This window comes from Bufo gargarizans, chromosome 2 (genome assembly GCF_014858855.1).
Source record: "Bufo gargarizans isolate SCDJY-AF-19 chromosome 2, ASM1485885v1, whole genome shotgun sequence".
NCBI lineage: Eukaryota > Metazoa > Chordata > Amphibia > Anura > Bufonidae > Bufo > Bufo gargarizans.
Genome location: NC_058081.1, coordinates 301,389,729 through 301,401,935, shown reverse-complemented (window position 1 = coordinate 301,401,935; position 12,207 = coordinate 301,389,729). Strand labels below are relative to the sequence as shown.

The 12,207-nt window shown below is 48.2% G+C and overlaps 1 protein-coding gene across 1 annotated transcript in view; it reads left to right on the top strand.

The window, feature by feature from the left end:
• Window positions 1-12,207, top strand: part of TRHDE (thyrotropin releasing hormone degrading enzyme) — a 1,265,007-nt gene that overhangs the window by 1,175,524 nt on the left and 77,276 nt on the right. The window lies entirely within an intron of this gene.

The following is a 12,207-nucleotide window of genomic DNA, read 5'->3' as shown; positions in this document are numbered from 1 at the left end:
CCAGGCTTTTAACCTGTAGCCGGCCCCTCCCCTCCCTGCCTCAGGGAGGGGTCAACTCCCCCTCTTCTGGGCTGACGGTGAATGACCCACAAAACCCTTTAGGGGTCATAGCTCCAGACCAGAAGGTCACAGGGAGATGGTTCTGGGACTAATGGACCTGCCTGGGTTCCGGCTACAAGTAGAGCCCAAACCTGGTACCGGTAGGTGGCTTCTATGGGGAGATATGGGTATCTCCCTACCCCGACTGGGTACGAGTAAACAAAGACCATGGGACCGTACCTCGTGGCCACCGTGACACAAATATGTATCTGGTTTGCGCCTGCGATGGCCAGGTGATTCATAATTCCTTATGAGAGGTAGGTGCCAATATGTCTAGGAAATCTCATTGATCCAGGCAAAAGCAGATACCCACAGCAGGGGGTTTCCTGCAGATTCAGGTGGCTCCCAACTTCTGCACAGAGGTGTGAACTTCTCCTTGAAGCTTGGACCCCCTGAGGGTGTCTTCCTGGCCAACTGACACTCAGTTGGCTGGGGGGGGGGGGGGGGGGAGTGGAAACTTATTTGGCATGTACACAGAATCATGCCAAGAGGTGCATCAAATTACAATCAGGGCTGGGGGGCTTTGAAGCAGGGAAATCCCTACCTCTGCTGTCTGTCAACAAATGGGGGGTGTGAGGACATGGCTGACAGTAAATATTAATCCATATTCCTCACAGTAGGTATAGGGAAACATTCAAAGCCTCAGAGTTAGTTTTATTGATTTTAAAATTAGTCCATTTGCCAAATTGAGAAATCTCATGGAGCAAGGATGGTAGAGAAATGCTGGGATTAGTTATATAGAGCAGGAGATCATCTGTGAAATCCGCACACTTGTACTCCGATCTCCACTTCCGAGATGTCCGAGTTGGCACATATGGAGGACATAAGATGCTCCATAACCAGTACATATAGTAGAGGGGACAGCGGGCAACCCTGTCGTGTACCATTGTGAATGGAAAAAGGGGTTGAGAGAGAGTCATTTATTTTGACTCGTGCGGAAGGTTGTTGGTATAAACTTAGAATATTCAACAGAAATCCCGGACCTATACCCAGGTGTGAAAGGACGGTGTGAATAGAGTGCCAGGAGATATGGTTTTCTCAGCGTCTAAGGATAAGATCATTAGGGGGATATTGTTGGACGTAGCATGTTGGATAATATCTAATGTCTTAAGGGTGTTATCCCGCACTTCCCGCCCCGGCACAAACCCCACCTAATCAGTATAAATAATTGAAGGTAGAAAGGCGCTTAGTCTGTTAGCCAGCAGTTTGCAGAATATTTTAAGATTGACATTCAAGAGGGAGATAGGGCGATAACTAGCACACAAATTTGGGTCCCTGACAGGTTTGGGAATGAATGTGATATGAGCCTCAGTGGTCTGCACTGGGAAGGGAAGGAGCAAGAAAGAGGTGAGAGAGGTCGACAAGGACTTGTAGAATCTAGCTGTGAACCTATCAGGGCCAGGGCTCTTGCCCCCTGGAAGGGATTTAAGAACCATTTGAAGTTCGGCTTCTGTGAATAGCACTTCTTGGCTAGTCCAGTGTAGATAGTTTGGGAACCTGAGCGAGGGATTCAGGTGCAAGAGCTGATTATATTCTACCTTGTTTTTTTTCACTCGAAAATCGACAAGGTAATAATCGTGTAATATGTGAATATTACGCAATCAAAACAGGTGTGCATCAAAAATAAATATATAACACTATAGAATATAGTGCTATATATTCGTTTTTAGAATATTCTACATTTTATCCATCTGAACACATGATTCCGCCCTGCTTCTTGCTTGTGGGCCAATGAGTCAGGGAGGAATCATGACTTTAGATAGACAAAAGTGATGACTATTATAAAAAACAAATATATAGCACTATATTAAATATAGTGCTATATATTCGTTTTTTAGAATATTTTTAATTTTTTTCCTTTTGAAGTCATGATTCCTCCCTGCCTAAATTGCTTTTGGGCCAATGACTCATTGGCCCACAAGCAAGAAGCAGGGATGAATCATGTGTTTAGATGGAAAAAATGATGAATATTCTAAAAACTAATATATAGCACTATATTAAATTTTCGAGTGAAAAAAAAAAAGTAGAATATAACAAATATTCAACGAATATTCTACAAAATATTGCAAATTAGAATATTGTCCCTGCCACTCATCACTATTGAGGAAGCTCGAGGTAGATTGTAGAGCTCAGAGTAAAAAGAATGGAATGAAGATGCTATATTGTCACGGTATAAAGGGGAAGCAGCTAGGCCAGGATGGTGGGATCAGGGAGCAGGTTACCTCTTAAAGCGTCCCTAATCCTTGCCCTAACTCCTCACCATATGAGCAGACCTGGATGGTAGGACGGCTCATACCCAGGATACCTTTGGCCCTGAGTCACCCTCATAATCCCTTACAAAGGAGCAGGGAAGAGACAACCTGTTCTTCCAAGACACAGAAGGAGTCTCAAATGGCCTAGTTGCAAGAAAAACTAGGAGACTGTATACAGTAACTAAATCAGAAGGTAAGTAAACAGAAACACACTTACCTGCCACAGCCACCATAACTGGAACCCATGCATAAGTACAGGAGCCCACACACCAAACAGGACACCATACCAACAACACCTACATACAGGTATCCATCACACCAGATACTGCATGGACCCCATGCCACAAGGTGCACGGCAGCCCCAAACAGCGCTGCATACAGGCTTATGGTTCACCCCTCTGGGAAAGCAGCCCCCTTCCGGAGGTTCACAACACAGGAACAAGTCTAGCAAACATGCTGGACTACAAACACCAAGGGACCAGACATGTAGCAACCACTAGACAAGACAGCAACCACCCATACATAAACATCACCAATCATATGCAAGGTTAATGAAGGGAGGACAGAAGGATGACAACAGAGAGACATCGCAGGAGACATTAATGTCCCACTACGTGGCCCTCAAGGACTGGGCAGACAGAACACCTTGGACTGGAGCAGAGCAGAGCTCCAGCACCAATGACGTCTGGAGTACAACTGACTCCAGCCAGGGAGCCAAAGGTAATAAAACCCAAGTGACCACACCCAGCCAGGTAGTTAACCCTTCCAGCATCAGACAGAAGAGGAAGCAGGAGAAGGGGAACGAAGAACACACATACACTGGTAACTGGCATGTACAGCAAAGGTGTCACAGCGTACAACACCGAGGCCATGATATATATCTGCAGTGGTGTGTACCATGCAATTCATGGGATTTTTTATAGCAGGGGCGTGGGAGACAGCCAATTTTCCACTAAGAGCACTTGCCAGCAAATGACCACTCTTGTTTCCCTATTCATAGAATTTGTTACGGCATATTTGTATCATACATTTATAAGGCGCTTCCAAAAGGCGTTTAGCATACATACGGGCATTTTGGAGGTCACATAGAGTCAGTATGGAGAGTGCTCACTTGTGGGCAAGTTCTAAAGAGGCAATCTTCTGCAGTGCAAGCTTGAGAGAGTGTGCTTTCTCCTTCTTGAGACGGGATCCATGATTAATAAGGAGGAAACATTTCAATGCTTCCCATTGCATTGGGAGTGGGGTAATATCTGTACTATGGTCATACAGAAAGTTTGTTACAGTGCTGGTCAGAGCAGCAGCACCCAGCAGGTCAAGGAGAGATTCATTTAAATGCTAAGTACACTCACGTTTAAAGAGAAAAGGAAGATTTGAGGAGCAAAATACTGGAGCATGGTTACACATTTCAATGCTTCACATTGCATTGGGAGTGGGGTAGTATTTGTACTATGGTCTTACAGAAAGTTTGTTACAGTGCTGGTCAGATCAGCAGCGCACACCGGGTCGAGGAAAGATTCATTTAAACGCCAAGTCCACTCGTGTTTGAAGAGGGTTCCTTGATATATTCTGATAGCCAGACCACCCTCAGTTTGTCTTCTCAGCACAAATTAGAGGATGAAGAGGAGTAGGAGAAGGAACAGGAGACGGTTGCCTCTGCTACAGAGGGTAGTACCCATGGAAGTTTAATTCCATCTGTTAAGCGTGGGTAGGCAGAAGAGGAGGAAGAGGATGAGGAGATTGAGAGGGATCCTCCTGATGACGAGAGCGAAGTCTTACCTGTTGGTACTCTGGCACACATGGCTGACTTCATGTTTGGCTGCCTTTCCCGTGACCCGTGCGTTATACGCATTTTAGACAACACAAATTACTAGGTGTTCACCCTTCTCGACCCCCTCTACAAAGAGAACTTCTCATCTCTCATTCATCTGGTGGAGAGGATGAGGAAAAAGGTGCAATACCTGAAGATCCTTGTTGAAATAATTGCTCCAAAACTTTCGATCTGGCAATGCTGTTGGCAGAGTCTGTCGTTCATTGGGCAAGAGAGAAGGGGAGACAAGGGGGACACACAGCAGTTCAAACAGAGGCAGGGCAACACTCTCCAAAGCCTGTGACAGTTTCATGACACCCCACCAGCACTCCCACCCTGATCCACGGCCTAGTGTCACAAGGAAGGAAAAATTTGGGAAAATGGTGAAGGAGTACTTAGCAGACCCGTGTCAGCATCCTCAATGATCCCTCAGTGCCTTACAACTACTGGGTGTCCAAGCTGGACACGTGCCACAAACTGACACTCTACGCCTTAGAGGTGCTTGCCTGCCCTGCCGCCAGCGTTTTGTCTGAAAGTGTATTTAGTACTGCTAGTGGCATTATAACAGATAAACGCATCTGCCTGTCAACTGAAAATGCTGACAGGTTGACTCTTATAAAAGCCTTATGCACACGGCCATTGTGCGGCCATTCCGTGCATGAGGGACTGCAATTGCGGTCCCCAATGCACGGGCAACATCCATGCAGCGGGACGGACCCATTCATCTTTAATGGGTCCGTGGTCTGTCCACACCGCAAAAAAATATGACATGTCATATTTATTTGCTGTGCGGAACTTCGTAAAGAAACACTGCGGAAGTACTCCGTAGTGCTTCCGGTGTTCCATTCTGTGACTCCGTTCCGCATCTCCGGAATTACACGGCCGGCGGGCGTGAATTGCCGACCCGCCATTTACCAACACGCCAACGGCCGTGTACATGAGGCCAAAAATGAACAAGGCCTGGATTGACCATGACTTCTCGACTCCACCAGAGGCAAGACGATGAATATAAAGGCAATTTAAATGTGTTGTTTATAATGTACTGAATACACTATATTCCCATGCACCCTTTCCACCAGAAACAAGGGTATATGATTAAATCTTCCTTTTCTCATCCTCCTACTCCTCTTCCATCATATCAACACATGCTTATTAGTGTTGAGCGGAAATATTCAAATTACTAATATTTATCGTGAATATCACAACTTAGAGAATTTGTGAATATTTTGAATATAGTGCTATATATTTGTTTTCGAATATTTGTCATTTTTTCACTCGGCAATGTAATGATCGCGTAATATGCTAATATTACGTGATCAATACAGGCTTGACCCATTACATTGCCAATTTTTTGAGTAAAAAGTAGAATATAACGAATATTTTAATTCACGAATATTCGCCGAATATTCTACAAAATATTAGCAAAATATTGCAAATTTGATTATGATCCCTGCTGCTCATCACTAGGGATGAGCGAACTCGAACTGTATAGTTCGGGTTTGTACCGAATTTTGGGGTCCAAGACACGGACCCGAACCCGGACATTTTCGTAAAAGTCCGGGTTCGGTGTTCGTCGCTTTCTTGGCGCTTTTGAGACGCTTTCTTGGCGCTTTTTGAAAGGCTGCAAAGCAGCCAATCAACAAGCGTCATACTACTTGCCCCAAGACAGTAGGGCGAGATTAAGCAGATTAACTCCTCCAAAGGACTTGATTAATCGATCGATCTGCAGCTGTGCATCATTGAGCTGCTGAAATGCAATTGCTCACTGTTTTTAAGCTGCCCAAACCGTTTGTCAGTCACTTTTTTCTGGGGTGATCGGCGGCCATTTTGTGTCTTGTGGTGCGCCAGCACAAGCTGCGACCAAGTGCATTTAACCCTCAATGGTGTGGTTGTTTTTTGGCTAAAGCCTACATCAGGGTGAAGCTGTCACACTAAGTGCATTTAACCAGCAATAGTCTGTTTATTTTTTGGCCATATACTACATCAGGGGAAAGCTGCGCCCGTCACCAAGTGCATTTAACCCTCAATGGTGTGGTTGTTTTTTGGCTAAAGCCTACATCAGGGTGAAGCTGTCACACCAAGTGCATTTAACCAGCAATAGTCTGTTAATTTTTTGGCCATATACTACATCAGGGGCAAGCTGCACCCGTCACCAAGTGCATTTAACCCTCAGTAGTGTGGTTGGTCAAGCTGTCACACCAAGTGCATTTAACCAGCAATAGTCTGTTAATTTTTTGGCCATATACTACATCAGGGGCAAGCTGCGCCCGTCACCAAGTGCATTTAACCCTCAGTAGTGTGGTTGGTCAAGCTGTCACACCAAGTGCATTTAACCAGCAATAGTCTGTTCATTTTTTGGCCATATACTACATCAGGGGCAAGCTGCGCCTGTCACCAAGTGCATTTAACCCTCAATGGTGTGGTTGTTTTTTGGCTAAAGCCTACATCAGGGTGAAGCTGTCACACCAAGTGCATTTAACCAGCAATAGTCTGTTCATTTTTTGGCCAAATACTACATCAGGGGCAAGCTGCGCCCGTCACCAAGTGCATTTAACCCTCAGTAGTGTGGTTGGTCAAGCTGTCACACCAAGTGCATTTAACCAGCAATAGTCTGTTAATTTTTTGGCCATATACTACATCAGGGGCAAGCTGCGCCCGTCACCAAGTGCATTTAACCCTCAGTAGTGTGGTTGGTCAAGCTGTCACACCAAGTGCATTTAACCAGCAATAGTGTGGTTATTTTTTGGCCATATCCCAGTCTAATTCTGTCACTAAATCCATACCGGTCACCCAGCGCCTAAATACTAGGCCTCAAATTTATATCCCGCTAAATCTGTCGTTACCGCTGTACTGTTGTGGCTGGGCAAGTTATTTAGTGTCCGTCAAAGCACATTTTTTGTTCAGGGTTGAAATACAATTCCCAATTTAACAATTTCATAATTTAGTGGTTTCTGCTATATCAGAGCTATTTGAAATCTATCCCTAAAAGGGTATATAATATTCAAGGTGCACATAGGGTCATTCAGAATAACTTCACACACACGCTACTGTGCATTTCCAAGTCTAATTCTGTCAGTAAATCCATACCGGTCACCCAGCGCCTAAATACTAGGCCTCAAATTTATATTCAGCTGAATTTGAATACAATACATTGGACCAAATAATATTTTTGTTGTTGTGGTGAACCATAACAATGAGGAAAACATCTAGTAAGGGACGCGGACGTGGACATGGTCGTGGTGGTGTTAGTGGACCCTCTGGTGCTGGGAGAGGACGTGGCCGTTCTGCCACATCCACACGTCCTAGTGTACCAACTACCTCAGGTCCCAGTAGCCGCCAGAATTTACAGCGATATATGGTGGGGCCCAATGCCGTTCTAAGGATGGTAAGGCCTGAGCAGGTACAGGCATTAGTCAATTGGGTGGCTGACAGTGGATCCAGCACGTTCACATTATCTCCCACCCAGTCTTCTGCAGAAAGCGCACAGATGGCGCCTGAAAACCAACCCCATCAGTCTGTCACATCACCCCCATGCATATCAGGGAAACTGTCTGAGCCTAAAGTTATGCAGCAGTCTCTTATGCTGTTTGAAGACTCTGCTGGCAGGGTTTCCCAAGGGCATCCACCTAGCCCTTCCCCAGCGGTGGAAGACATAGACTGCACTGACGCACAACCACTTATGTTTCCTGATGATGAGGACATGGGAATACCACCTCAGCATGTCTCTGATGATGACGAAACACAGGTGCCAACTGCTGCGTCTTTCTGCAGTGTGCAGACTGAACAGGAGGTCAGGGATCAAGACTGGGTGGAAGACGATGCAGGGGACGATGAGGTCCTAGACCCCACATGGAATGAAGGTCGTGCCACTGACTTTCACAGTTCGGAGGAAGAGGCAGTGGTGAGACCGAGCCAACAGCGTAGCAAAAGAGGGAGAAGTGGGCAAAAGCAGAACACCCGCCGCCATGAGACTCCGCCTGCTACTGACCGCTGCCATCTGGTACCGAGCACCCCAAAGGCAGCTTCAAGGAGTTCCCTGGCATGGCACTTCTTCAAACAATGTGCTGACGACAAGACCCGAGTGGTTTGCACGCTGTGCCATCAGAGCCTGAAGCGAGGCATTAAAGTTCTGAACCTGAGCACAACCTGCATGACCAGGCACCTGCATGCAAAGCATGAACTGCAGTGGAGTAAACACCTTAAAACCAAGGAAGTCACTCAGGCTCCCCCTGCTACCGCCTCGGCCTCTTCTGCTGCTGCCGCCTCGGCCTCTTCCTCCGCCTCTGGAGGAACGTTGGCACCTGCCGCCCAGCAAACAGGGGATGTACCACCAACACCACCACCACCTCCGTCACCAAGTGTCTCAACCATGTAACACGGCAGCGTTCAGCTCTCCATCTCACAAACATTTGAGAGAAAGCGTAAATTCCCACCTAGCCACCCTCGATCCCTGGCCCTGAATGCCAGCATTTCTAAACTACTGGCCTATGAAATGCTGTCATTTAGGCTGGTGGACACAGACAGCTTCAAACAGCTCATGTCGCTTGCTGTCCCACAGTATGTTGTTCCCAGCCGCCACTACTTCTCCAAGAGAGCCGTGCCTTCCCTGCACAACCAAGTATCCGATAAAATCAAGTGTGCAATGCGCAACGCCATCTGTAGCAAGGTCCACCTAACCACAGATACGTGGACCAGTAAGCACGGCCAGGGACGCTATATCTCCCTAACTGCACACTGGGTAAATGTAGTGGCAGCTGGGCCCCAGGCGGAGAGCTGTTTGGCGCACGTCCTTCCGCCGCCAAGGATCGCAGGGCAACATTCTTTGCCTCCTGTTGCCACCTCCTCCTTCTCGGCTTCCTCCTCCTCTTCTTCCAACTGCTCATCCAGTCAGCCACACACCTTCACCACCAACTTCAGCACAGCCCGGGGTAAATGTCAGCAGGCCATTCTGAAACTCATATGTTTGGGGGACAGGCCCCACACCGCACAGGAGTTGTGGCGGGGTATAGAACAACAGACTGACGAGTGGTTGCTGCCGGTGAGCCTCAAGCCCGGCCTGGTGGTGTGTGATAATGGGCGAAATCTCGTTGCAGCTCTGGGACTAGCCAATTTGACGCACATCCCTTGCTTGGCGCATGTGCTGAATTTGGTGGTGCAGAAGTTCATTCACAACTACCCCGACATGTCAGAGCTGCTGCATAAAGTGCGGGCCGTCTGTTCGCGCTTCCGGCGTTCACATCCTGCTGCTGCTCGCCTGTCTGCGCTACAGCATAACTTCGGCCTTCCCGCTCACCGCCTCATATGCGACGTGCCCACCAGGTGGAACTCCAACTTGCACATGCTGGACAGACTGTGCGAGCAGCAGCAGGCCATAGTGGAGTTTCAGCTGCAGCACGCACGGGTCAGTCGCACTACAGAACAGCACCACTTCACCACCAATGACTGGGCCTCCATGCGAGACCTGTGTGCCCTGTTGCGCTGTTTCGAGTACTCCACCAACATGGCCAGTGGCGATGACTCCGTTATCAGCGTTACAATACCACTTCTATGTCTCCTTGAGAAAACACTTAGGGCGATGATGGAAGAGGAGGTGGCCCAGGAGGAGGAGGAGGAGGAAGAGGGGTCATTTTTAGCACTTTCAGGCCAGTCTCTTCGAAGTGACTCAGAGGGAGGTTTTTGGCAACAGCAGAGGCCAGGTAAAAATGTGGCCAGCCAGGGCCCACTACTGGAGGACGAGGAGGACGAGGATGAGGAGGAGGTGGAGGAGGATGAGGATGAAGCATGGTCACAGCAGGGTGGCACCCAACGCAGCTCGGGTCCATCACTAGTGCGTGGCTGGGGGGAAAGGCAGGACGATGACGATACTCCTCCCGCAGAGGACAGCTTGTCCTTACCCCTGGGCAGCCTGGCACACATGAGCTACTACATGCTGCAGTGCCTGCGCAACGACAGCAGAGTTGCCCACATTTTAACCTGTGCGGACTACTGGGTTGCCACCCTGCTGGATCCACGCTACAAAGACAATGTGCCCACCTTACTTCCTGCACTGGAGCGTGATAGGAAGATGCGCGAGTACAAGTGCACGTTGGTAGACGCGCTACTGAGAGCATTCCCAAATGTCACAGGGGAACAAGTGGAAGCCCAAGGCAGAGGAGGAGCAAGAGGTCGCCAAGGCAGCTGTGTCACGGCCAGCTCCTCTGAGGGCAGGGTTAGCATGGCAGAGATGTGGAAAACTTTTGTCAACACGCCACAGCTAACTGCACCACCACCTGATACGCAACGTGTTAGCAGGAGGCAACATTTCACTAACATGGTGGAACAGTACGTGTGCACACCCCTCCACGTACTGACTGATGGTTCGGCCCCATTCAACTTCTGGGTCTCTAAATTGTCCACGTGGCCAGAGCTAGCCTTTTATGCCTTGGAGGTGCTGGCCTGCCCGGCGGCCAGCGTTTTGTCTGAACGTGTATTCAGCACGGCAGGGGGCGTCATTACAGACAAACGCAGCCGCCTGTCTACAGCCAATGTGGACAAGCTGACGTTCATAAAAATGAACCAGGCATGGATCCCACAGGACCTGTCCGTCCCTTGTCCAGATTAGACATTAACTACCTCCCCTTAACCATATATTATTGTACTCCAGGGCACTTCCTCATTCAATACTATTTTTATTTTCATTTTACCATTATATTGCGAGGCTACCCAAAGTTGAATGAACGTCTCCTCTGTCTGGGTGCCGGGGCCTAAATATATGCCAATGGACTGTTCCAATGTTGGGTGACGTGAAGCCTGATTCTCTGCTATGACATGCAGACTAATTCTCTGCTGACATGAAGCCAGATCCTCTGTTACGGGACCTCTCTCCTCTGCCTGGGTTCTGGGCCTAAATATCTGACAATGGACTGTTGCAGTGGTGGCTGACGTGAAGCCTGATTTTCTGCTATGACATGCAGACTGATTCTCTGCTGACATGAAGCCAGATCCTCTGTTACGGGACCTCTCTCCTCTGCCTGTGTGTTGGGCCTAAATATATGCCAATGGACTGTTGCAGTGGTGGCTGACGTGAAGCCTCATTCTCTGCTATGACATGCAGACTAATTCTCTGCTGACATGAAGCCACATTGTCTGTTACGGGACCTCTCTCCTCTGCCTGGGTGCTGGGCCTAAATTTATGAAAATGGACTCTTACAGTGGTGGGTGACGTGAAGCCTGATTCTCTGCTATGATATGAAGACTGATTCTCTGCTGACATGAAGCCAGATTGTCTGTTACGGGACCTCTCTCCTCTGCCTGGGTGCTGGGCCTAAATTTATGAAAATGGACTCTTACAGTGGTGGGTGACGTGAAGCCTGATTCTCTGCTATGACATGAAGACTGATTCTCTGCTATGACATGAAGACTGATTCTCTGCTGACATGAAGCCAGATTCTCTGTTACGGGACCTCTCTCCTCTGCCTGGGTGCTGGGCCTAAATTTATGACAATGGACTGTTGCAGTGGTGGCTGACGTGAAGCCTGATTCTCTGCTATGACATGCAGACTGATTCTCTGCTGACATGAAGCCAGATTCTCTGTTATGGGACCTCTCTTTCCCGCCTGGGTGCCGGGGCCTAAATATATGCCAATGGACTGTTGCAGTGGTGGCTGACGTGAAGCCTGATTCTCTGCTATGATATGCAGACTGATTCTCTGCTGACATGAAGCCAGATTCTCTGTTATGGGACCTCTCTTTCCCGCCTGGGTGCCGGGGCCTAAATATATGCCAATGGACTGTTGCAGTGGTGGCTGACGTGAAGTCTGATTCTCTGCTATGACATGCAGACTGATTCTCTGCTGACATGAAGCCAGATTCTCTGTTATGGGACCTCTCTTTCCCGCCTGGGTGCCGGGGCCTAAATATATGCCAATGGACTGTTGCAGTGGTGGCTGACGTGAAGCCTGATTCTCTGCTATGATATGCAGACTGATTCTCTGCTGACATGAAGACAGATTCTCTGTTACGGGACCTCTCTCCTCTGCCTGGGTGCTGGGCCTAAATATCTGACAATGG